The following is a 6,632-nucleotide window of genomic DNA, read 5'->3' on the forward strand; positions in this document are numbered from 1 at the left end:
CGCTGATGAAGCCTACAGCAGCCATATTTGTGTAGGAGAGTCGGAAGTAATATGGGACTTGCACAGAGTAATACGGTAGCTGTTCCTCATTGTACGTAACGTTCGAAGCTCTAGGCTCAAACATGGACACAGACACCAGCAAAATATTGAAGTGTGGGGTTTAAACACAAAAGTTCACTCTTTATGGCCGACTAGGCGTCTGTTAATGTTCCCTTTAATTTAAGGTGTGAGCAGACATTTTTTGGTGAGCTCAAGGGTGAACTTGTGGGTAGAAAACTGGTACCATAGCTCCTGAATCAAAACAAAATCGTTTAAATTCTTTCAAAGTACTTTTTAAAGTTTAAAGAGACCCACCACTTAGCCAAAATTCCTTGGCCAACATTCTCTTTCCCAGCAAATAACGAGGCTGAAGTTAGCTTCTTATTTGGCCAGCTTAATATTCATGCTCCAGCTTCCGATTGCCCTGATCGCCCCCCCCCCCCCCTTATACAAATTGCAATAGTATTTAGCCTGACCCAACAAGGTTTTGGGCATGAAATCGGGGCAAAGTCATTTTGAATAAGTAGCTGTAGTTTTGCAAGGGTTAAATTCAGTTGGGCCACAAATTTGATGGTGGGAATCAACACAGGGTGGTCAGTTACATATAAAACACTTCTCTTTTGCTTGGCCCAATACTGTTTTGGGCTTAAAATCAGGTGGCAAAATGGAAACAGGTAGCATTTTGAGCATATTGAATAAGTAGCTGTAGTTTTGCAAGGGTTAAATGCCGTGGGGCCACTAATTGGATAGTGGGAATCAACACAGAGTGGTCAGTTACATATAAAAAGCTTGTCTTTTACCTGGCCCAACACTCTTTTGGGCACAGATAGCTTTTTCATTATTTTGAATAAGTAGCTGTAGTTTTTTATTAAATAAATGCCATATCACTTTGTCCAAAATAACATAGACTATATGCAACATCAAAGGTTAAAATGGACTAATAGGAACGAAACTTCACATTATCATAAAACCCAATTCTCCTACAATGACAATCCCTCCACAAAAACTATTGCATCACTTCACAAATGAGAATAATTATATACATCAAAGAAACATGACATCCTCTAACACAATACTCTGCATTACAACAACCCTGTCACCAATCTATAATACATACATGCCAACTTTTAAGATTTCTCCACCGGGGGAGAAGTCATGTGACATGGGGTAGGAGGAGGGTGTGGTTACATTGTCGCGTCAGCATAACCCGCCCCCACTGTAAAAAGCCAAAATTCACGGCATTGAATGGAGGTGCGGAGCTTAATGACACGATTAAACCCCACACCTTCCATTCACTGCCGTGAATTTTGCCAAATGCGGGAGCTTTGCCTACTCTTCTGGAGTCCGTAAGAGCCTCCGGGAATTCCGGGAGAGTAGGCAAGTATGCTATAATACCACCCACCCAAATTTTACAGTCAGGGAATGAAAACTAACTATAAATGTATGTAAACCTTACTAAAAAAAAAAGGAATTTCCTCTAATAGTGAAAAAACAGGATAGATAGCCAAGAATCGAGAGACTGCCAGATGTTTGTACTGTTGATTCCCACTATCAAATAATATATGGTGACTGTGCCTCCTTATTTCATGCCCAAAACCTTCTTGGGTCAGGCATATATAAGGGACCCCTTTTAGTGTTAATCTGATGTGAAATCAGTGATCCAACTTGATTTAATCCTTTAAAAATAAGCTTTTCTAAATAAGAAGCTGGAGCATGAATAAGAAGTGAATAAGAAGCTGGCCGAATAAGAAGCTAACATGAGCCTGGTCAGCAAACATTCCTTGTTTTTAGGGGTGGATCTAGACTTTTCTCCAGTCGTGACTCTTTCCCGTCTCCAGTTCCAATTCCTGTAGGCCCTGTGCCCTACAACACCATGGGGCATATTCAATTAGCTGCGATGTTAAGATGGACATAACAGCTGCCCTTTTTCTATGGTAATATGGTACCACAATATTGCAGACTTCCCTTCACAACCCTATGGGATAAAGGGAAATCCACGATGTTGCGGTAATGCAGAGTGGCTTTGCGCCCATCCCAGAGGCACTCCACACATTACTGTGTCACACAACTTAATGTATTTTAGGATACAAGTCAGTCAGATTCATTATCTGCTTTATTTTAAGTAAAAAAACACTAATAGCTATAAAATCACAACAGCAAGAGCAATATTTAACAGATATGTCTGCCCCATCATCAGACTGTTCCTCCTTCATCATGCTGCTGTCCCCCTTCATCATACTGCACCCCATTGATCACCATGCAATGGCGTGTTGTGTACAACACAGCTATCTTTGGTGTAAAAGCCCCAGGGTGCACCGCACAGCTTCTACTTTGGCGCATACTACAGATTATGTTGAGGAAGTGGTAGGATTGACACCACTGGAATGAGAAATGCCAGTGAAAAGGCCAAGTTAAACAGAGGAGTATTAGCAATATTATAAGGGTGCCATGCCATGGCCGAATGATATGTTTGAATGTATGTAATTTGAGATTCTATGTTATATGGAAGTACTCATTTTTACCAATATGTAAATAAATGTTTTAAGCATTCATGCTTGTTGTTTACTATTTACTTACTCTGCCACTTGTTGGTATGTCTTTGGTTTTCCGAGATACAGATGATGAGCTGGACTGCCCGTGGGGCAAGTTGCCAGTGGTTGGTCTTGCAATTTCTTGATCACCTGTGAACTTTAGAAGTATGAAGTACCACAACTTTGGTACTTGGATATCTTCAGCCCCTACCCCAGGGGTAGCCTCCAACTAATTGAATTATTTGTGGAATACAGTCCACATGTTCTGTATCTTTCTTTTCACCCATTCTGCAGTTGCCTCTGGATAATGAGGAAGACAAACTCTGACCATACCCACATACGCCTTCATTATCTTCTGCATGTTGGAGTAGTCCTTGTGATCTGTAAGCCTCAATAAAATCCTTCATGTTGAAATTCCTGAAAATAGATAAAACATGTAATATTTCCATACACACAGAACTCATATATAAACAAAGTCAGATGTAATAAAGTACTTACCTTGCTATAATAGTAAAGAAATGAGGTAGAGAATTTGTGTAATCCGTTCAGAAAGTTTCAAAACTGTAATCAAGTCTCTGTGCTCAGCAAAAAACAGTCACCATGGATGAACACTAATGGTGAATGAACACGAATGATCCATACCAGTTTGTTAATGCCTACATATGCACGAGAATCTTCTAGATAAACAGAGAAGTAAGATTGTTGCCAGCAGTATGTGACAACATGGAGCAAGATAAAGTGAACACCTAAGCTGACTTTTAGCTACAATTTAAAGTTACATGAAGCCAACGAGACTTTTAACAGGAAATATTTAACTAGTAAATTGCATTGTATTGTAAACCGAACACACAGAGTGCATTGGAACAAAGCAACAAGGGATGAATACATAAAATTAGAATATGTTCCAATATTAAAAGTAAAATATAATGTAGTTATAAAGAACATCATATTTTTTTTTTATTAATAATGTAAAAATTCCATTCAAATAGATTGCCAACAGTAATACAAAGTAAGGATGTGCACCGGCCACTTTTGGTGTTTCGGGTTTTAGGTTCTGATTAGCTTGAGGTTTTGGGTTCTGATTTGTTTTGCCAAAACACCCCACGAAAGGTTTTGGTTCTGATTTTGGGTTTTGGGTTCTGATTTTTTTTTAAAAAAAGCATAAAAAGGTGCTAAAATCCATATTTTTGGTTATTTTTCACTCCTACACTATTATTAACCTCAATAACATTAATTTCCACTAATTTCCAGTCTATTCTGAACACCTCACAATATTGTTTTTAGGCCAAAAGGTTGCACCGAGGTAGCTGGATTACTAAGCTAAGCGACACAAGTGGGCGGCACAAACACGTGGCCCATCTAGGAGTGACACTGCAGTGGCAGACAGGATGGCAGTTTGAAAAACTAGGCCCCAAAGAGCACATAATGCCAAAAAAAGAGTTGCAAGATGGAATTGTCCTTGGGCCCTCCCACCCACCCTTATGTTGTTGAAATAGGACATGCGCACTTTAACAAACCAATCATTTCAGCGAAAGGGCCTACCAAACTGTGGCTGAAATGATTGGTTTGTTTGGACCCCCCCAAAACGAGCTGGCAAAGAAAAAAAAGAGGTGCAAGATGTAATTGTCCTTGGGCCCTCCCACCCACCCTTATGTTGTTGAAATAGGACATGCACACTTTAACAAACCAATCATTTCAGCGACAGGGCCTACAAAACTGTGGCTGAAATGATTGGTTTGTTTGGGCCCCCACACCAAAAAAGCTATTCATCTCTCCCTGTACAAACTAAACTGGCTCTACTGAGGCAAGATGTCGTCCTCATCCTCATCCTCTGATTCCTCGCCCCCTTCAGTATGTACTTCCTCATCCTCACACATTATCAATTCGTCCCCGCTGGACTCCACAACCACAGGTCCCTCTGTAGTCTCTGGAGGCCAGTGCTGTTCTTGATTGAGGAATTGATAATTCATTTTTATGAACATCATTTTTTCAACGTTTTGCGGAAGCAACCTCCTACACCGCTCACTGACCAGGTTCCCCGCTGCACTAAAAACTCTTTCCGAGTACACACTGGAGGGGGGACAACTTAGGTAAAATATAGCCAGTTTGTACAGGGGCTTTTAAACTGCCTTTTTTTCCTGACAGTAAAAATAAGGACTGTCTGACATGTCTACTTGGATGGTGTCAGCATAGTAATCCTCCACCATTTTTTCAATTGTGACAGCATCCAATCCGCTGTAGACTTGTGTCCGCCGGAAACAGAGACACAACATACGCTTTAAACCGAGGATCCAGCACGGTGGCCAGAATGTATTCCTCTGACTTTAAAAGAGTGACCACCATCGGATCCTGGCAAAGCGTTCGAAGGGCTTCATCCACAAGAGCAACATGCTTGGTGGAATCGCAATGCTTTAACAGCTCCTCCCTCACTTTCTCCAGCTGCTTCTGCAACAGCCTGATCAGGGGAATGACCTGACTCAAGCTGTCAGTGTCGGCAAGTTCAAACGGCTGGAGAACCTTGCACAACACGGAAATCAGTCTCCACTGCGCTTGACTCAGGCGCATCCCCACTCCTTTTCCTATGTCGTAGGTGTGCTGTGTAGGCTTGAATGGCCTTTTGCTGCTCCTCCATCCTCTGCAGCATATAGAGGGTGGAGTTCCAGCGCGTCACAACCTCTTGTTTGAGGTGATGGCAGGGCAGGTTCAGCCTTTTTTGATGTTGCTCGAGTCTGCGGTAGGCACTGGCAGAATGCCGAAAGTGTCCAGCAATTTTGCGGTCCACCGCAAGCATCTCCTGCACACCCCTGTCACTCTTCAGGTAATGCTGCACCACCAAATTAACGGTGTGGGCAAAACATGGGACGTGCTGGAAATTGCCCATATGTAATGCCCGCACAATGTTACTGGCGTTGTCTGACACCACAAATCCCCAGCAGAGTCTAAGTGTGGTAAGCCACTGCGAGATTATTTCCCTCAGTTTCTCTAAGAGGTTGTCAGCGTTGTGCCTCTTATTAAAACCGGTGATACACAACGTTGCCTGCCTTGGAACGAGCAGCCGTTGTGGAGATGCTGCTACTGATGCAGCGCTGCTGTTGCTGCGGAAGGCGATGCATCTACCCAGTGGGCTGTCACAGTCATATAGTCCTTCGTTTGCCCTGAACCACTTGTTCACATGTCCGTGGTTAAGTGGACAGTGGGTACAACCGCATTTTTCAGAGCACTGAGGACACTTTTTCTTACTTCTCTGTACATTCCGGGTATCGCCTGCCTAGTGAAGTGGAATCTAGATGGGATTTGGTACCGGGGATTCAATACCTCCATCAACCGTCTAAATCCCACTCCACTGATGGCGGACACCGGACGCACTTCTAACACCAACATAGCTGTTACAGCCGCAGTTATCCGCTTTGCAATAGGGTGACTACTGTCGTACTTTGTGCTCATGGCAAACAACTGTTGGACGGTCAACTGTTTGGTGAAAGACGTAGCGTTCTTACGACTTCCCCTCTGGGAAGATGACCGACTACCAGCAGCAGCAGCGGCAGTAGTAGGCGTACCGCTGCAGGATTCCTCGGATAAATCCCGGATTGAAGAGGACTCAGTCTGTCTGGTGACATGGCCTGCAGGACTATATCTGATGGAGATCGTGGAGGAAGTTGACGAGGAGGGTGTTGGTGGTGTGTATCCAACAGGACCAAGGGATTTGGGTATCCCTGGACTGCTGACGGTCCTAGCCACAGGTCCTGAACTAAACACTGAATTATGAAGGTACTTCAGGTGACGTATAAGGGAGGATGTCCCTAGGTGGCCAAGATCCTTAGCCCTGCTTATTTGAGCTTTACATAAGCTACATATGGCCATACATTTGTTGTCCGGATTGGGATAAAAATAACTCCAGACCGAAGAGGTGGATTTTTTGGTCTTCTGACCAGGCATGACGATGGGCTTTTTCATCCCATGGACAACAACTGTTTCTCCCCCTGGTGCCTCATTTAAGATAACCACATCAGCATCCTCCTCGTCAAGTTCCTCCTCAGCGCCAGCTACATCAATATCCTCCTC

This window comes from Mixophyes fleayi, chromosome 2 (genome assembly GCF_038048845.1).
Source record: "Mixophyes fleayi isolate aMixFle1 chromosome 2, aMixFle1.hap1, whole genome shotgun sequence".
NCBI lineage: Eukaryota > Metazoa > Chordata > Amphibia > Anura > Limnodynastidae > Mixophyes > Mixophyes fleayi.